This window comes from Harpia harpyja, chromosome Z (assembly GCF_026419915.1).
Source record: "Harpia harpyja isolate bHarHar1 chromosome Z, bHarHar1 primary haplotype, whole genome shotgun sequence".
Lineage (NCBI taxonomy): Eukaryota > Metazoa > Chordata > Aves > Accipitriformes > Accipitridae > Harpia > Harpia harpyja.
The window spans coordinates 24156413-24177610 of record NC_068969.1 but is presented as its reverse complement, the minus strand read 5'-3'; the positions used below and the strand labels follow the sequence as shown (position 1 = coordinate 24177610).

Below are 21198 nucleotides of genomic sequence, written 5' to 3'. Positions count from 1 at the left end.
TTTCCTTGCCCACTTCAGCCTTCCTTCCCTGGGCTGCCGTGCCTCGGAGAGCCGCTCTCCTTTCCGATCTGCTGGCCGCAACCTGCACAGGTGACACGGGCTGCTTGCACAGCACTGGTGACAACACGTAGTAACAGGTAGTGACAAGTGTGCATTTTAATGGGTATCTTAGAAAAAATTCTTGGTGATAAAATTTAATTTAGTCTGCTTATTACAGTTTTAACATCAGAAGGGCAGTCAGTCTCTGAAAAGCTACAGCTTACTTGGAAGTCTGGGTGGGTGTAAAAGCAACCTGAAATAAAAGAGGGGAAACTATCAGTCTCTGGGTTCCATTGCATAACTGGGAGAAGAGGGAAGTTGGTGATACTTTAGGGTTTTGTTTTTCCCCCCAGTATTCATGCTTAATGTAGTTGCTGACAAACTCTGCTAATATGATGTAACTCATATGACTAAAACCAAAAAATGATGTGGAGTCCAGGTAGCACCAGAGCAGGAGCATCCAGACAGCGTGACTTGGTGCTAGATTGTAGCTTGTAGTGGTGGGATCCCTGCAGCATCTTCATGTAATATTCTGACCTACCCCTTTCAGTTACCGTGTTTTATCTCCTCCTGAGTGTGAATGGTTATGGTGGTGTGTGATACCCAACTGCTGAAAATGACACTTGTGAGGAATTCAGTACTAGCTCAAGAGTAAAAACAATGGAAAAATGTGGAATAATGCAGCTGTAAATCAATTAAGGGAAAAAAGAAAAGAAAATGATGCCTTGCTTTCCATAGCAGTCTGTGACAGGAGGTACTTTTTACTGTTCTTATATTATGAGGAGAATGTAGTTCAGGGTCTGCTAATGGTGTTTTGTTTGTGCTCTCTTCCGCAGAGGTGTTCTTGGAATAACTTGCTAGATTCTGCTCCGGTTAGTTGCAAGTGGAGAAAAATGAGATTCTGAGGCTTACTTTGAGTCTTGCACTGCAGGGAAAAGGAACACTAATAGCATATGAATAATTAGTGTGTTGTTCTAAGTTCATATTCTAAGCTAATGCAGTCAGTGCATGTCTGTGTTATCATAGAGATGATGTGGCAGCTCTGATAGCATTACCTCTTGCTAAGGTTGCCTGACACTGCTCATTAGAGGAATACCTTTTCAGAAATAAAACTTAGTGATCTGAGTTGCATGCCAAATGTAGGCAGGTGATAATTTCAAAATGCCACAATCCTCCCAACAAAAATGCATTTCCTGTATAGAGGTTTTTTCCCCACAGTACCTCTTTCAGCTTGCACTTCAGTTGTAAGCCGCTTTTGAAGAGTGGTTTGGTCAGATGTATGAAGGTTTAATTTGCATAAGTGGGTATCACAGATAGTTATGTCAGGTGACACCACCAAGGCAGACAGTATAAAAATGTGTTTTAACCAATTTTTCAACCTGTTTTTATGGATTGCTTTAAACTGTACTAGGACTGAGAGCTTCTCTGGAGGAAAAACGTGAAGATCAGGTAAACCTTCACCAAAATACAGCCCACTTGGAAGAAAGAATATGGTGCCCTTTGGGGCTACGGGGCTTTGCTGATTAATGGATCCGTGACAGTGAGTGGAACAGAAAAAACATCAGGAGAAAACAGCAGAAGGAAAGTGAGAAGGGATCCAAAAATGGCCACATGGCCTGAGCGAGTGGCAGGAGCATGGTTCTGACGTCAGCCTGGAGACGAGGGTCTGCAGAATGACCAGGGATGTTCACACTTTGTACATGTCTTGTATTCAAACATCCCTGCCGCCTCACCCGTGGATGTTTTGTACTGGACTTCTTCAGAGGCAGAGTTTCTCTTCTAGGCCTTTCTCTAATAAATGGGTAGTTTAATTAGACACGCAACTCAAAGCACAGTGAAGGTCAAAAGGGAAGTCATAGAAGGTTTCCTTGTTTCATTTGATTATATTTCTTTGATTACCATGGGCCAGATTGCATCCTGAATCTGAACTTCGGTGCATGTCTACTTGTTCCCTTTCCTGACGCAGCTACAACCCCTCTCTGTGCAGGCTCCTGCTCCTTTGGTCAGGCTTTTTGGCTGTGTTTCCTTGTTCTGAGTGCAGAGCGTGTGTGGCCAGGCTACTGGTATCCTCCAGTCATCTTCAGCTACTGTCAACAGCTGGTGTGAAATTACTCCTTCACCTTTCTTAATTCACCCTCCCTCCCAGTTGTAAAGAAGATCATCTCAAGGTCAGGTTGGTGCAAAAGATGGCTCCAAGCAGCTTTGCACCACCTCCTCTGAAGCTGTGCAGTGTTTCTTAGCGTGAGCAAAGACTGGCTGATGCTATTTGGTGTTTTTGTGATGAATGCAGGGTGACATACGGAAGCAACTATACTGAAAGAGGCTTATGTGCTGGACCGTAACGGTCAAGCTGACTCTGCTGTTTGGATTCTGTAACCCTACTGAAAATTAATTGTGCAGCAGCTATCATCTTTTAAAGGCAGAAGTTACTTGTCAGGGTCATCATCTTTTCAGTGATACAGCTTGCCAGTTTTGGGTTATGTCTGCGAAGCCCTCTGAGTCACGGTCAAATGATTGTGTTTGTGACACTTTACAACACATGTGGTATGAAGGGTTAATAGTTGCATTAGAGCTAATCAGTCCAGTCTGTCTTAATCGTGCTTGATCAAGCAATTATGAATGCAGATGCCTGGCCCTCATGGTTATGAGACACAGCTGTAAGCTCTGTAATGAACAAAGCAGTTCAAGTTTGACAAAGTAGATACCACAGAAAAGCAGTAGCAGATATAAGAAAATAGCTGTACAAGGGACTTAAAGGCATCTTGATGTTTTTTCACCTTTTTTAAAATTCTAACCTGAAATGTGATGTGTTGCTTAAAATTGGTTCTGGAATCACTGAACTTTGAGCTTTAACTTATGACCAAATACACCATCAGTGTAGCGCCTGCAACCCACGTGTACCAGGCTTCTTAAAAGAATGGCAAGGTTGCAAGCAGAGCTAGATGGGGGTGTCTGTGCAGCATCCACTTAGGCCTCCAATGTCCTGTATACGTCATATCATAGTTTTTCACTTCCAGGCTTCTCTGGGCCATTTGTCCTTGTGGTTATCTTCATCTTCTGCAACTCAGCCTCATGTCCTGTTTTCGTCGCAGACACTCATGGCTGCACAATTCAGGAAAGGGGAAAGCAGAATGAGGTGAGCATCAAATGAACAAACAAGTCTGATTCTCTATCGAGAAGGTATCCTTGGCCACCAGTTCCTCTGGCTTTTTTAGAAAACAGACAGGCCTTCCTTTCCTTTGAATCACTATCAAGTGATGAAGGTAACTCCTAAGGGTCTTTGGTGTAATGCTACTCTACCACCTCAACATTCAGTAGCTGTACTATTGCTTTAATTCCTGTTTCTTCTTTAGCTTCCTAAGACCCCTTACTCATTGTAGTTCCTAAACTCTTTTTTTCAATTTGCCCTCCTCTCCTCTCTCATTTTGTGTTTTCATGCTGATGGAAGGCAGGTGGTTCTTTGATGATCTCCAACTATTTAGCTTTGAGGCCCAGACTGAGAGCAGTTCACCCTGCCACTCCTACCTCCTTTCCCTCTAGCCCCAAGCTTCTGATTCTGCTCTTGACCCTTATTTTGAAAGGATATAATTGACACAAACATCACCTGTTAGTCCCTTACTTAGGGAAGAACATGAATTTGCATTGAGATACTGAATTGATTAGTATTTGTTTACACTGATTGCTCTCATTGAATGTATTTGATTATATTGAACAGTGTAGTCAAAAGAAAATGAAACTGTTATAATTATGTTGTTATTCTATTTAAATAGAAGTTGTTACACAGCGCAGGAATAGTTAGAAGTCCATGTTATATAATCATTACTTTGCCATAGGCTGGTTCACTGCCCCAGTCCCATCGTTTTGTACGCACTCAGTAGCTACACGGTTGTGTGAGCCATGTTTGTGCGAGTGGGACAAATGGTTATGGTTCTGCACACAAAGAAACTTTACAGTGGGGAGAAGACATCAGATACAAAGATCAGACGTTGGGTACTGCCTACCCTACAAATAACCAGCTGTGACTTTCATCAGTTCGAAAAGAAAAACAGCAGCAGTGATTAAATGTACTTGTAAAGTCAGAGAAGGTTATGTGTCTAGGTAAAAGAAGCAGATTGAGCAAGCCTCATCAGAAAGGATAGAGATGAGGAGGTAATGCAACGTGTAAAGGCTGATTTACATTATCTTGCTAGATAAAAAAACAGATCATGTGCAATTTGTTACTTACAGTTCAGCACTGTGAAATCAATTACTGAGATGCAATTTAATTAAGACAGGTTAACGCTTAATCTAAGGCACTAACCCCGTAAGACGTAATTTCAGTTTACTAATCATTGTAACGCTAATGGCTATTTGACATCTGTTCAGTTAAATTGGGCAATATGTTTTGGTGCCAATTTACTCAGTAATACCTCCCCCCCAGTTCACTAAGAACAGTGCTCTTGATCACAATGAAGGATTGGACATTAGTAATGGAGAGTACCTTTCCTTGTTTAATTCTTGCTGCTGCTAATGTTTCAGATAAATCTGGTCTGGGATACAGTTAACCTTTTAATATGTTTACATTAAGTAATTTTTCTTACCAGGAAGTTGAGTGCTTCTCCCAGTTGTGATATTGACCTGATAGGTGACTTTTGGCAAGTTTTTGGCTTGTAAGTTATTCAGCAAAGACTTTCAGCTTTGGACCCAGTTGTGTCTTTGTTCTTTACATAATATTAACTGTGTGAAGGACCTCCAGGATCTAGTGGGAGTCTGAGAAACTGTTTGCTCTCCACTTCATTGTTATTCTGCTTTTGTTTCTCATCATCTGGAGGTAGCTGTGCTTTAATAGAAACAGGAGTGAGGAAGAAGGTGGGAAGTCTAAGTATAGTAGTGCTATGGTTGGGAGAGCTGAAGAGAGAACAAGCTGTCACCTAAAGGGCACTGCGGTGGAAGGATGTTATGATTGTTTCCGCACTGCTGCGTTAGTTCAGTCCCAAGGGCTCTCTCTGAGAATGTACATCCCCAGGAAATACCCAGAAAGCTGCTTGAGCGAGGCCAGGTCTCATCCCAGCTACATGGAGCACTTGGGGCACAGCATCAGCCCACAAGCCCACCTAGCACCAGCTCCACCAATCCCACCAGCACAGCACACCCACTTAATCGACCATACAGCTGACGTCAGTGCCGTACCTCGGTCTCACTGTTACTCACTACTGCCTTGTAGCAGAAAGGAGGGAGGTATAAACATCAAACAGGCGAAGTACTCTGTATGTATTAGAAATCTTTATCAGCCAGGTTGAGCACTCTGAAGCAGATGTTTTCAAAGTCTCTAGACACTTAAAAAGATGTGGGCTTCTTAAAGCTCAGATGAGCTCTGACAATTCATGCTGGGGCAATTTCAGCTGTCAGCCAGGTATTGTTGTGCAAATAGCACAACTTGAATTGTGCCCACTCCTCCCATTTTCCCACCCCATAGATGAATTTGAACTGGGACAGGCATCTGGGGACTGTGCCCTCTTGGACCACCATGGGACGACTCACTGGAGCTCGTGAGTCAGAGCCTTTGGACTGTGAGTGATCATGCCTGCTCCAGCACAGGTTCATATCCAAAACCTGAGTTGCATCTCACTTGTGAAAAGAAGTGATCTGCACGTTTTATCTGTCTGAGCACTTGGTTCTGTGGATTTTAGAGGCACTTACTTGCTATTGAAATAGAAGACTCCACAGTGTCTTGAGTTATTCTCTTCTAAGGGCAAGGAATGTTTATTAAATTTCTTCCTAAGTCTTCTCAAATATTTTGCTGGAAAGAGCAAATTGAGCTTAGACTTTCTCCATTCTTCCCCTTGGGACACTACTGAAGAGGAACTCAGACGTGGTCCTCAAGAAAAGTATTTTTTCTGTGTGCAGGCCAGTTATTTCTGAATCAAGCAGTGTGTAAACCTTATGTGTAAAGAAACCCATGAACTCAACTTTTGCCCTTTTTTTTCAAAATGGGAAGTATTGAGAGAGATTTGAATGTTGAGACCTGAGTTTCACGTGATGATTTAAGGAAACCACAGACCGACTAGGTTTGTTTTCTAGCATATCAATACTAAGGTGAAAATCTGAATGCAACTTGTGGAGGTAGAGCCCTGATGTGAAAATCATCAGTCCCTGCTGTGCCAGGTGGGAAGACTTGAGCATCAGCCTGCTGCTCCCCAGGGGGCTGAGCTGTGCCGCAGTTCTGCGGGTGCTCATGCCTGGTGTCATTCCCTTTCACAGGATGGATGGAGCCATGTGTATTTTAACCTTATTCTTAGATTGTGCTGGAACTGTAGAGTTAATAAAGACTACATGTGGCTTAAGATTTTTTTACATCAAATGGCATTTCAATGAAAAGTTAAATGTTTTACACGCAGTAGCAGAATGTTCACTAGAATATACTTGCAGTTTGTTGGCTCTAGCAGTGCTGTGGCACAGTTAGAAATACTGATAAAATATCAATGCACGAGTATCTATTTTTCCACATTCTTAGGGTGGATCTTTCAACAGGGCTGACTAACAAAATCTTATCTCTGTGAGAAAGTGGACAAGATCAGCATCGTCTGAAGGTGTTTTTATTTTTGTCTTGCTTGTTCGGATAACTTCTTCAAACCTAGAAAGATTTCATTGTCTTTTCTCACTACTAATATGATTTAATACATGTAAGAGTGGCTATTCATTCAAATGTAAGAATTATTAAATGTCTTTAAGGTAGAAGGATAACAGAGCTTAGATTTGGGAAGCATTTGCCTGCTTCTGTGTGTAAGGCTTTTGCATAATCCTAATAACATTTTCTTTTGTTCAGTGAAATCACATTTCATTAACAACGTAGTCTTCAAGGATGTTCTTGTAGGATTTTCTGCAGAGCTGCCTCTCTAGGTGAACCCCATAAAAAACTTGGTGTTAGCTAGTTTTTACTCCCATGGAAATCCGATGGGTAGTCAGTACTTTAAGTACCTTGTGCTGAACAATTATCCAAGTTATTGCTGGTATTTTAGGGTCTCAGATTACAGAAATGAATTCTTCATTTATAAGTATAATAGCTATGTGTATGCTTAACTCTAAGTGTGATTTTTACCATTAAAATCTAGGTCTACCACTCTGCAGAGTCAGGCTGACAAGCCTTACTGAGGGTAACCATGTGAATACCTCCCCTTACTAATCCCAGGGTAACTTGTTTGTCTTCTCAGACCCAACAGAATTATCTTTTATTCCCGTTAATGGAACCATCACTGTCGACTGTGATGTTTGTGTGAGTGAGGACTTAGAATTGGATCTCTTCCTAGCTTCAGAAAGTTTTTATACTATAATTTCAGAACTGGCATTTGTAATTACATCATAAAAGAAGGTAGTATGTGAAAAGGGTTCAACTGCTCCTTCCAGGATAGAAAATATATATTGTAATGCATTCAGAAAACATTCTAAGGGTAGAGGATCAAGTTGTATTTGATTTTCTCATTCTCTATAATAATAATTTTTGTTGTCTTGCAAAGCTCCAGCTTTGCAGTGCAATGCATAAAAATTCTGCAATACCAGCAACTGTATTTTCCAAGTGATTTGATTTCCTCAATAGCATTAACTATATGGAGGTCTAACAAGTTGTAATTAATGTATTCAGACATTTTCTTTTGTGACAGGCTAGAATGTGAGTGACAGCACGAAGGGAAAAAGCAGAATAAAATTGGATGCTTGAGAAGATTATCATAACATAAAAACTGACAACTCTTTGGCTCTTGAATAACATATTGTATTACACTGAAAGGGAAGGAAAAAGCTATTTCACAAAAAACCCGCCGTGGCTTAGAAATTTTTTGAGGAGGGGAAAGATTTTCAAAAGCCTTTTTAATATTAGACAGATTTGAATATTAAAGTTCACAAATAGTTTATCACATGCTACAGTGTGTGTAAAGTGGAATACATGTGTACACGATAGAATAAAATCTCCTAGAACCAGTTGTGGTTTTGCTGTGTGCCCTTCGCTGAGTGTGGGAGTCCAGCCAGCACCTGAAGAGGGGTAGGAGGCATGAAAGCAGGTATGGAGCATCAGCTCATCGGTGGAAAACCGGACTCTCCAGGTTATATGTTGGCAAGGAGTTTTGACTACAACTTTGCACCCTTGAAAGCGGCTTCAGGAGAAGTGAAAGCAGGGAAGAGAGGAAGGTGTTTGTATCTAATTACGTATGCGTATTTGTGAGTGTTCAGGCATACTCTGCTTGGGATGCAAAAACATTGTACTGAGATGAAGTCTGTCTTTGTACAAGTCTGTTCACAAAAGCACTCAGAGCCCTCTGCCCTGGTACAGTCTCACAACACTGGTATCCCTCCTTCTGACCCTGTGGATGTGAGTGGGGAAAACCAGAGAAGATGATGGTAGCCAGCCTGCCTGCCTGGGGTGGTGGACAGCCTCAAGCTGCTTTGAGAAGGGCGTCTCACAAAGCAACGGAGAGAAAGGTGCTCTGGGTATTGTGTGTTGATGGCACATTAGTTTGGGGACACAAGTCCTACTTCTGTCACATACTTCCATGGTGTACTTCACAGTAGGATCTTTCACTTGGTCATTCTTGTGTGAATGTTTGCAGTGCAGTAAGAATCAATTGTATGTTATGGGAAAGATGCTCTGAGCGTGGAAACTCAAAATGTTTCATTGCATGCCTTGTCACTTCACCCTGCTCATGATAAAAAGACATGAGAATGCTTTGAGAAGACAGTCTGTTTTCTAAGAGACACTTAGTTTTGCTTTATTTTCTGTCTTGAAAAACCAGTGTCAAGAAGTATGCACACAAAGACAGCACAAGGTATAGGTGACAACGGCAGGAGCTTGTCATAGTTTGTTGAAGGGCAGCAGCAACATCAGAACAACCCTAAATACTGGGTACTCAGTTCCCTATGCCGCACTTTTTTCAGGCTGCATTTCACAAGGTCTGGTTTGACTGGGCATTGCTTTCATATGTAAGATGTTTTCTGAAGCTTTATGTGGAAGGTTGGATATTCTGGTGGTGAACCTGGCAGAAATATCTACATGGAACAGGGGGAGAAAAGAAAAAAAAAAAAAAAAAAAAAAAGGAGATTTCTGTCCAGGTTACCTGGATCTGAAGATAAAGTTGGAAAGCCAAGAGCAGAATTAGAGAACAGTCTTATTTCCTTCTAATTTGAAGAACTACTTGTGTCTGTGTGAGCTGCTAGTCTGAACTCAGAATGGGAAATTCATAGGCAAGGTAATCTTCTTTTATGAAGAAAGGGTATGTTAGGAAGGTGGAATGATTTGAGGAAAGCAGCAGGAAGATCTTGCCTTGTGGCTATCCATGAGGTATGTGCTCCACAGATGAACAGAGGAGGACTCCTGTCTCTGGGGCTGTCAGCCAGGCACTGGCCAACACCAAACTCAGAGAAATGGGCTCAAGTGTTGGGAATTTTTGAAGGGGTTCTCCTTCCAACTTCGGGGCAAAAGTTTGGATTATTTTTACTTAGTTTGAAGTTGCTTGTTTGGCCCTGGAATAGTAAAGCATGAAAAAAAACAACGCCTGTGCTACTTGGCTTTTATTTTTTAGGGGTGTTGGTGGAAGAAACCATCCTAACCCTTATTTGCTTTTAGGTTTCTAGGTAGCTTCTAGGAGAGGAAGATGAGTTGAGCAGTGTGAATCTGAATCTGGTCTGAAGGTTGTGAGAGAGCATTATTCCTGTATCACTTACAGGAAAACACAGTGTCAGCAAGCCTTCCTGTGCAGGTGGAGAACCACTGCTCCTGTACTTTCCTCTCTGCCCTTCCCAGGCAGTACGTAGTTGTCTCCTGGCAGTGGCCACCAGCCGCTGTTTTCTCGGTGGCCTCAGCCCATCCCCTTGGGTCCAGCACCAGAGGCGGCTGGTTTGCATTTGAGAAGCTGGGATTCTTCTTGAGAAGATGCATTGGATAATTAAAGAACGGTGCTGGCTGCCTTTCCTCCCTCACTGCCATCCATCCACCACAAGGTCATCTGTACGCTTGCCCCTTCATGTTTATTTCTGAGCCAATAAAATTCGCATTTGCTCTGGTACACTTTGTAATCCACAGCTTTCAGACCAGAGATTGATTATCTGTATTCCTAGATAAAATCAAAGTGCAGTACTTAAAACAGATTTCCACTCAATTATTTCCCCCAGACAGCTTAAATGGTGCTTTGAAACCCAAGATTAACTTAGTAGTGGCTGAGAGATACATATCGGCATTTTCCTTCTGGCCTTGCTAAATTTCATTTTTAAAGCAATTTTAATGCTGGTTCTTTAATGTCCATGAAACAGCGGACTAATATTTGAGATTCAGACTGGAGTCTGTGCATGGTATCTGAACCAGGTGAACTTACATCAAAAAGTGAACTTACGTCAAAAGTAACTCTTGATTTCAGAATCTGGCCCTCTACTTGCAGAAGTTGGTACAGAACTGCTAGACAGGAGTCTTCGCTGGTACAAATTAATAGCTTTGTTTTCTGGGGAGGTCAGCCAGTTCCCAATGAATTTCATAAGCTGTTTAATAACAATTTGCATTTGCTGCAGCAATGAGGATGAACATGTGTTTTCTGGCATGCTAGAGCTGCCTTCTCTCCATTTCACTTAAGCAAGAACCAGATCAAATACATTTTATTTGAGCTTCTCTCAGGTTTGTATTTCTTGCAGTTGTTGGCCACATTTGGGTTTCCTTTTTTTCTCTAAGTAACCACTTCACTTTTTTTTTTTTTTTTTTTTTTAATATACTGAGTAGATACTGATTTCTTTAGAAACAGGTCACCAGGAACAAAAGAGGGGTAGGCTCTGCGAAGCACGCTGCCTGTGCTCTTGTTCCCAGCTACTGCATTCTCATGGATTTTCCTGGTGGTAAATCAAACAGAGAGAAACACAATGAGTATTATTTTATTGCAGCTTGTCTCTGTGGGATGTCCCCACGCAGCCTGGCTAATAACTGCAGCCTGGCTAATAACTGCATTCTTGACTTATGTCTCTCTCATTTTCCAGAATTTCCTATGCTCTTTCCATAGGCTGCTGTAGACCTAAAGCACAACGCTGTCGTAGGTTACCTGGCTTTTGTCTTAGTAAGGTCCTACCAAGCTATTCATGTCCCACAGGAGATATGCTGGCTAGTGAACCAAGTTCTTGATGAAAAATTGCAATTCTAAAATGTGTTGGCTGAAAAGTAAAATATGGTTTTGAAACAGAAATACAGAGTTCCTGGTGGGAGCTGTTTCCTCTGCATGCCTTTTGGTTTGGATCAAGACTGTATTCAGGGAGCCTCAGTTCAGCCATTTAAATGTGTGGAAGTGAAATTCCTAAGGATATCAGGAAGGAAGAAATGAAGTTAAAGGAGGATGTTAGAAATTAGGATTGGAGGAGATCTTCTTGTTAGTATTTGTTCTAATATTTCAATTTCAGACTGGAAAACATTTTTGCACAAAAATTTTTCAGCAGAAATATAAATTTCATCTCAGCATGATTTGAAAAATACATTAATTTTGAGTTATAAAGCAGATGGAGGCTTTAAAACTGTATTATTTTGCTTAGATTTATTGATGTCTTGTTTAGAATTTTTTTTAATTGCCATTTTCTTCTGAAAATATTCAGTGTTACATTGATAGGTGTAAGATTGCACATTGCCAAGAGAAAAAAATATAGGTATTCGGCCCAAACCAGATATTTGAACTTTTTGATTCATGAGTATGTTAACATTTATTTTAGGCTTTTTTTTTCTTTTTTCTTTTTTTTAACGCTTCTCAGAATGATCAGTGATTCCAAAATATCTTTTCCTTGCACAGTTCTACTTGAAACCAGGGCAACATAAGTGAGTTCTTCAGTTTTATGGAGACAGTTTTGTAATCCAGAAAATTGAGATGCTGGTCAGGGAAGAAGACATCCTTGATCTCTTTCTTGCTGATATCGAAGTTTAAATTGAAACTCTGACAACAAAGTCCAGTATCAGTGATAACGGATTGCGGTTATACATAGTATGGGATGGGTTCATAGCTCACAAACAGATCACAGGTAGTAGATTAGACAAATAATTGGAAAAGAAACCTACAGCCTGATCCTCCAGCTGCAGTCAGTTACATACAGTTATACCGTAATTTCAGTGAAGTTCTTCTAGCTATTCTGATCTACAAGTACAACTGAAATTAGAATACTTTCAAAATGAATGTGATGGAATCAAAAGAGCTGCTAAAATGTGTGAGTCATTGAGTAGATGACCCTAAAAGGCATTATAATACAGGATGATGACATGTCTCCTTTTGGTGATTTTTTCATCTTGAATTTTGGTCCATTTTTTTTTTCCTTGGAGTGCCACAGTACAGGTTAAAGTGCACTCTGAGAAGCAGCATGTGGAATAACTGCATAGTTTTGCAATCTTGTGTTAAAGCAGCTGCATCTGTAACTCATTTAATGGAAGTTTTACCACTTTTTTTTTCCCTTTTACCATATTGTATTCAAAGCTCAATAAAGATAAACTTCAAATAACATCAGTATATCGTGGAAGATTCAAACCCCTGTAACTGAACCCATATTCCCTAAAGTGCTGTTTATGAGCAATGTTATTTTAATCTAGTGGTAGAAGTAAAAACAAACATTTGGCAGTGTTTATATTTGTACCCTTGGGACAAATGATGAAGGAGTTACTTGCTCCAGTCTTTAATCAATTTTAGGTAAACAGCACTAGTGTACCTTGAACATCCATATTTTCTAATTGGGTCTTTTAAATGTGAAGTCTCCCATAATTCACAGAAGAGGTTTACAACTGAGGGAGAGAGGGGAGCAACCAGCACTTACCAGTTGTTCCTTTGATGGATCTGATTTAGCAGTGAAAATGGCAGAGCCGAGTCGTGAGCTACAGCTTGTTTGCAGATCAAAATGCAAAACATGGGTGATTTCCCTGGCTTCAGTTGATTCACTGCTCTGCAAATCTGTATCTGCATTAACAGCAGAGATGCACAAGCAATACTAATATTTGATTTAGCACAACCAAATCTATTTATTTTATGCGTGGTAAATTCTTTGGACTGAGTCAGTTTGTGTTATTCATGCAAGGACTTCTCATAGGGTTCAAAGAGTTTGATGAATCTATTTTTTGCACTTGCTGCAGCTGAAGTGAGGTGTCTGTGCCAGCATCTACAGAGAGCACTTATGGTGAGTTGCAAGATGAGTCAAAGGTGGAGATGAATCTTACTGTAGGACTGCATCCAAAATTATACAGGACATGGCAGACAGTACTGAGTACAGGAGAAGCATGAGAAGAAAAGAGTGATGGTAAAAATTGGCTTGTGCTGTTTTAATGCATTTGATTGCATTTGGCTTCACTTGGAGTCTCCCACAAAGCTCTGTAGACCTCAGACTGAATCAAAGTCCTGTGTTTGTGTGCATAAGTAAATTTGAAGGAGAATGTAGTGACAGAGTATTAACAACAAAGGGCAAGTAACTGATGGAAGTTTGGAGAGTGATGTTAGGTACGTAGGATTTGCGGTTGGGATGATATACTAGGATTTAAGTGGAACTTGCCTGTTGACCAAAGATCTGTTCTCTGAGTTTGACCCTTGTAAATTCATTCAGTCAAACTGAAGCATTTTAAACTATTGTCCCCTGAAAACATACAGGTATTGATTCCAGAGCATAAAATGTGGTCACATGTCTGGAAGGGAATCTGGCAAAGTTCCTGTGGATCCACTTCTGAGGTCATCTGGAGAAAAATTAAACCCAAGCATACTGCAATTGCATTTTGCCTTTATTTTCAGTGAATCAGTGACTTTTACTGTAATATCAAATTAACCAGCTGGCTAACCATCAGGGGATGTATGACATCTTGCGACAGGCATTATAATATCAAAGAACAATTGAACACCACCTTTTTGTTTAGATGATGTCCTTATGTTGGACATTTCTGGGTGGTTTATTTTTATTGTATTAAGCCACTTGTGTTTTTTTTTTTTTTTTTTTTTTAGTTCTTTCTCATTTTCTGATTTATGGCTAGACTAGATTATTTTCCCCCCACTAGGAAGCTTTATAATGATTTAACACCAAAGGCCCGGTACCATTAATCAAAATAATGCATTTAAGCTTATCAATATTGATTAAAAGTCTAGCATTTTCTTGTTTATTATCCAGTGAGGAGGAGGGCTGCCTTTGTTGCTTTTGTCTTTTTTACTCACGGTTTACTCAACGTTAGTGTATGTCCATGCTGTGATTCTGAAAGCTGGAGAATGATTCCTTACATATGTGCTTGTGTATTTTTCTATGTTTGAAATGCGTAAAGACAACATTCTGTTTATGATGTGCACTGTTCAGTGACGTACCTTTTCATTTGGTCTCCAAATGTGCTAACGTTAACTTGGTAATAATAATTTGGGTTTATAAAACCAAAGAATTATACGTTGTTATTTCTTCAGATACAGTTAAATTCTGAGTATCTGTATGCTTGGGCCATAAAAAAAGTAAGCACAGTGTAAAATCTGAAACAAGTATGATGTTGTGGTTGACTTTAATCTCTCATATGGTGGTAAAATGAGGAATAACTCTTAACAGCTTCATGAGGTCGTGGTTGACTTTTTCTGGAGTAACTACAGGATCCCCTGAACTGGCAGGGAAGGAGTTAGTATTAGCTGCTGCCAGGGGAATTTGCAGCTGATAAATATCTCTAATTGCAGAACCAACCTCTGGTGTCTGTGCTCCTCTTTACTGGTCGGAAGGAGATCTTTAAGGGAGGGGGTAGTTGAAGAGGACACGCAGTCAACAAACAACAAACTTGGGAATTCAAAACCTTCCTTAAAAAAACAGGAGTTTGTTAACAGTGGTGTTTTTAAAGGGTGGATGTGTTGGCTTATCCTGGCACTAAGCCCAGGAGCTGTAGGATGAGCTGGTGCAGGTGGCAGCTTTGTCCACGCTGGGGTCCTTTGGAGATGCCGGAGGCCCCAGGCGTTCGCTGCCGCTGGGTGAAAAGCTCTGCCTGCTGCTGCGAATGCATCTGCTTCCCTGCTCGGGTGCTGCAGGCTTCTTCTGTTATCACAGGGTCACACGCTGCCAATTGCAGCGTGAACTACAGTATACAAAGCAACGCATATTATTCCAATGTTATAGGCTCTGTTACTACCAACTACAATTTTTTTTAAAGGCTTTTTTAGTGTGGTCCCAGCCCATGAGCAGTTTAAATGCTGAGCTATCCAGTTTTCAGAGCCAAGGACCTCTGCATTGGCTAGCTTCAACTCCCAATGCAGTAGTAACCACAACCGTCTAATATTACCTCAGTATTCCTTTGCAGTCCTTTACCTGTGCATTGTCTGTGTGCGTTACCCTTCATGTGATTCACCTCTTATCTTTGCCTGTGACATCTCGGCAGCAGGAACATGGTGGGAAGGAAGGTGGTTCTTCTGTGAGCAGTTGAGAATGATAATGATGATATGAAGAGTTAAATACTCAACATACTTCTCTGTATCTTTAGTGTAGAAATAGCACAGTAAATACTGTAGTCTGACAAATGTTAAGTATTTGAGGTGCATCCATGTAAATTTAGGTGCAGGATATGTAAAGTTGCTATCAACTTAATAACTGCAGTGAATGCAGCTTAATGATGTTTGGGGCTAAAATAATTGCATTAAGGCAAGTAGTATGAAAGGTCTGTGAAGTCAAGTACAATACCTTTGTATAGCTGGAGGAAACAACATTTAAGTGTAGCTGCTGTAGTGCCTAGTACTTACTGGTTACTGTGACCAGTGTCTTTATCTTCTCCATGCTGAAAAATACTGAAATAATCTGGGAGACAAAAAAGTAAAATCTAAATTCTGTTTCTCTTTTAATCTCCTGTTGTGGTTTAACCCCAGCTGGCAACAAAGCACCATGCAGCCGCTCACTCACTCCCTCCCTGAGTGGGATGGAGGAGAGAATTGGGGGGGAAAAAAAGTAAAACTCGTGGGTTGAGATAAAGACAGTTTAATAGGACAGAAAAGGAAGGGAAAATACTACTACTACTACTACTACTACACTACTACTACTACTACTACTACTACTACTACTACTAGAATGTACAAAACAAGTGATGCACAGTACAATTGCTCACCACCCGCTGACCAATGCCCAGCCAATCCCAGAGCCACGGTGCCCCCAGCCAACTCCCCCCAGTTTATATACCAGGTATGACATCACATGGTGGGGAATATCCCTTTGGCCAGTTGGGGTCAGCTGTCCTGGCTGTGTCCCCTCCCAACTTCTTGTGCACCCCCAGCCTCCACTGGCAGGGCAGTATGAGAAGCTGAAAAGTCCTTGACTTGGTACAAACACTACTTAGCAACAACTAGAACATCAGTGTGTTATCAACATTATTCTCATCCTAAATCCAAAACACGCACCGTACCAACTACTAAGAAGAAAATTAACTTCATTCCAGCCGAAACCAGGACATCTCCATATTACCGAAATATAACAGGGTCTGGAGTGGGTAACATCTGGAGCCCTAATTCCAGTTGTGATTCCATGTCTTTGCTTTCCCAGCTTTGACCTCATCTCTAGTCTTTTGATGCCAAACAGTGACTGTCGTGGTTCCTGTCTGCACCAGCTGTCAGCTCCAATGCTTCAAAACCAAACACTTTTCTGTTTTCCTCATTTTATGCTTTATGTATTCATATGAGTCCTGGGAGCCTGGCAAAACTTGATAACTTAGAGATGAGTTTTTGTTAAGAGTCAGATTTCTGAAGTGCAAATAACTCTTTCCAGCTCTTTTACCTGTGACAGCATACACAGATAGCCCTGTTTGAGACAACCTCTTTAGCACATCTTTCTTCACAATATTCTGCATTTTCAGCAAGATAGGACACCCTTTTTTAAGATTCAGACTTTATGCACTGATTACTACTTCTCTGCTATGGCTTAACTTCTCTGGCATGGCTTAGCTTTGAAACCAAATGAAAGAAAATCCAATAAAGATAAATCAGATGTCTTTAAAGGATCCAAAAGGAAATACAGTAGAGTCAGCAATGAATTTGAAAATACAGTGTGCTGAGGAACTCGAGGATAATGGTTTCTTTATGAGGTTAGGTCTGTTCACAAAGGCTTGGAAGCATTTAAGATAATGCATTGCTTTAGGAGCAACACTTTTTCAAACTATCATGGCTGTGATTCTCTACATGTCCCTGTCTAGCCACAGAAGTATTCTGAACTGGATGCATAAAATAGTAGTTTGAAAATTATGCCAAGCAGTGTGCAGTGAGCATTGACAAAGAACAATGCATCTTCCTATAGAATTCCTCATGGAAAGTGTGTTTAATATGCTTCCTCAACAACTGAAACTGTTTACCTCTTTTAGGTCTCCTGCTGCCAGCGATGACCAGAAGTTTCTATGGTTCTTGAGAGACGGGTAAGTTGCTTGAACTAGTTACTCAAAATAGGACGCCAATGGTTGGCTCAGCAATTATACGTTACTCAGGAATGATCATCTTCAGATGTATTCCCTGTATTTTAAAGGAATTAATGCCTTCCAGAATTTGGGTTGTCAGTGTTGGCTTCAGTTTGACTGCTTAGGGTCCCTTACAGTAAGGGTGTATACAGGTGAAGAACCAAAGAGCTGTTTTTAGTTCCTTACTGGATAATTGAAGCTCTGTAAACAAATGTCTAATGAATCACAAGTACAGAAAGCAATGTGGACAAGCAGACATTTGAATGAATATTTGTAGTTGAGTGGTGGTATGCTTATGAGTTAAAGCAAACAAGTTTTATGTACTAAGATCATTCCTATTCCCTTTTGTTGCATTGTTCCCGTCACCTGGCTGGGGGTGACCTGAGCCCCAGCTGCATGGTGGGATCTGCTGGTGCCTCACTGGATTGCTGCTGATGGTGTGGGGCTCTGTGTGACAGCAGTCAGCCCACGTGCTTGTCCTGTGCTAGTGCCACTCTGCTGGGTTAATGGTACTCTGCTCGTTTAGCAGCTTTATTGCCCTTAGAGCAGCACGTACCGAAAAGGATGATATTTCCTATCATTTGCTTAGGAATCGGAGCTGGGATTTTTAGGGAGCTGCTTCTGCATTAGAAAAACAAAGCAATAGTTTAAAACAATCTTAGTGTGGCTGGTCTGTAAAATGTCAGAGGAGTTCAGCTGTTGTTAAAGGGGAGTTAACCTGGGCGGTCAGTTCCCCGAAGGCGTGCTGTCAAAATCAGAGCGTGCCTGATACAATCAGCGTAAATGACTGAAGACTGTCCATCCTCGCTACGCACAAAACATCTGTACTCGCATCTGAACAAGTTTGGAGGAAGGGGCTGTTTTACAGTTACGGCAGGGCAATGGACATGCATGAATTCGTGCAGAATTTTTTTAAAACATCCATGTACAACATTGCTGAGTACATGATCGCTGCTTTTATGTTCAGTTCTGCTGAAGCGTTGTGAGTGCTGTAGTTTTTGGTGTGAAGGGTCAGACTTCCAGCTTGGGATGGGTGAGACATTAAGAATCTGTTTCACCCCGACTTCACTAAATATTGAGCTCTTCTAAGCTGCGTGTGCAATGTCAGAATTTTTTGTTGGGTGTTTCATGATTGTTTTAAGGAAAAGTAGCCTGTATTCATATAAGGCTTATTCAGAGAAGAAATATTTCAGATTTCAAGGTCAACCGCTCTCGGTGCAGACTGTGTGTGACATTTCAGGAATGAGTCAGAATACTTAGGATTTCACCGTGTTTACTATCATACGGCATGTGGCTCGAACAGCTTGCTCCCTGCATGCTATTTTATAATTCTCTGTCCAATCTTCGTATAAATATCCCAAATGCTAGGACTTCTTCCTTTCTTTATAAGCCTGTTCTACAATATCTGTTTAATAAGATTTGTGCTTGAGCTGTCATTTCTGATTACACGTTACCCTTAGTTTATATTGCTTCCTTCCCAGTGGTCAACAGTACGAATGTCTGTGTGAATCTTAATGCATTTCCTTTTTCTTCTAATGTATAAATGTCTGAAAACTGATCAAACCAACCGTCTTACTTTGATTGTGTATTTTACTTCTACTGAAAGGTTCAAATGTAATGAAAATAAAATGTTCAGTGAGCATAACACAGATTTTCCAGAACAAACAGGCACATATAACTTGTTTTGAAAGATGGATGAACACTATTAATTCTATATATATCTTCTCACTTGATAATTGTTATTTAAAGATTTTGTTTGAGGTTATTGCTGTACTTACGTTGTAGAGTCATTTTACACCAATGCATGGATCAGTAACTTAATTATAAATAAGTGGGTTTAAGCCAAATGTAATGGAAATAATGCTTTCTTACCCAGAGTCTGCTTAGTCTCAGATACAGTAATAATCTGGTGGTGTGGTGTGTGTTCTATTTGCCACAATGAAGCAGAATATCCTGAGGTGCTGAACTTGTGAGAGTTTCGCTTTAGGTCGTGTTGCAGAAGCTGCGTGGTTTGGTGCAACGCCGTTTGAAAGTCATGACAGGCAGTGCCTGTGCCAGCTGTAACATTCAGAAGCTATGGCTGTGCCATAAATTATAATGAACATCTGCCTAAATTTGAGCAAAAATATAGATGAAAATTAGAGGGAAGTTATAAACAAGGCTGTATATTGAACTGTTCATTTATACTGATGAAAACTTTGTTACTCATATCTCTAACCATTATCAAGAGTATCTGCATTTAATACTTATTTTTGATCAATTATGAGACCATGTGTGTAACTTCTTAGCAAGTCATGCCTGTTGAAATTCACCTGTGTGCGAAGGGCTGTCTGTGTTCATTAACATTGCAAAAAGGGAGCCCAAACAGTAGTTGAAGAGACTGAAGCGGTTGTGCTGACGACATCCGCAGACCTTGGCTGCACTCACCGAGTAGATCTGTGCCCTGGAAAAACATTCACCGCCTCACTGGGACTGCTTCTGGAGTAATACTCCATTCAGTGTGAGTAAGGAGTCATAACTTTGGGTTTACAGTCATAAAGCAGGGCCTTGGGCTCCTTGCAGAAACTCTTCTCCATTGAAATCCAATGAAAATCAACAATATAAATCCAGACTTCCCCGTGGTCACATGCCAGAGGCAGCACATAAGGTGCTGAGTGATGTATAGTGCTAGGATTGCCTTCTGTCCTTGTGCTCTACCTCTGTCCATTTGGTTCCCTGTCTAATTGCCAGCTTATTAAATCAAAAATGAGTTGGGATGCCATGCTGGGAGGAAGCAAGAGAGCAACATCTCTTCTTACCTGAAGGGGAGTGGTGCCAAGCTGGTGTCCGGTCTGTCCCAGGAGGTAACTACCTGCAGATGCACAGCATCAGAAAGGTTCACCAAAGCCGTCATAAACCGATTGCTTGACGTCAGTACAGGGGGCAGAATTTAGAGCTGCTTTGCACAGCTATTCAGAGATGTCTGCCTAGCCTGGAAGAGTAAAAAGGGATGCTGGTGTAAAATATTATAGGGTATTATTTTTACACTTTATTCTTAAGCAGAAAAAGTGATAGGTATTGTTCAGCCTGAGCCCTTTGATGCATATGATTGTTAATATTAATTTTAAATCCTTTCAAAACCATCTTCAAAATGTCTATTAAAATATATAATTGCAAGGTGCTTTTTCTTCTTTTCTTGCTTCATCACTCTCAAGTATATTGTTCTTTATCTCAGAAAATGAAGCACTTTGACAGCCCATGCAGGGAAAGGAGAGGATCAAAGAGTGCAAGAGGGTAACAGCAGCAAATCATTCGGAGGCCTGAGTTTGGGAGGTTAACTTCTGTTTATTAGAGGATTTGCAGGACTTGGAAAAGAAACTGACTGCTTGTAATTCAGAATTAGTACCTGAAAGCTTCAAGTTATCTTTATCGATTGTAGTTGTTGTTCTCAACATACCAGCAGAGGGGGAAGGAGCAGAAATATTTACTGGCATCTAACCTGAAGGAGATTCTCCAGGCTATGAAGGGGTGTTGAAGTACCTGCCTGTCATTGACTTTTAATGGGAAATAAATACTGTGCCACGCTTTGGGGCTTTCAGAATTTCCCCTCATACATTTATCCTAGATTTCCCCTTTCCATGCTCATTGGATTGATTCTAAAAGCTGTGGGATGTCCTTGCCTGGAGAGTTTAATCATAGGGCTTTATGAACCAAAGGGCCTGAGGTTGCTGGCAAAGGAGGACTTGAGCAGCTCTGGAGAGTCAGGGACGCAGTCGTGCTGCGGAGCTAGT

The 21198-nt window shown here is 40.9% G+C and overlaps 1 long non-coding RNA gene across 1 annotated transcript in view; it reads left to right on the top strand.

Annotated features, from left to right (window-relative positions):
• LOC128137710 (uncharacterized) overlaps positions 1-17383 on the top strand; it is a 56075-nt gene extending 38692 nt beyond the window's left edge. The window contains exon 3 of the long non-coding RNA XR_008233806.1: positions 17339-17383. This is a non-coding gene — a long non-coding RNA (uncharacterized LOC128137710). The remainder of the gene's footprint in view (positions 1-17338) is intronic.
• The last annotated feature ends 3815 nt before the right edge of the window (positions 17384-21198 follow it).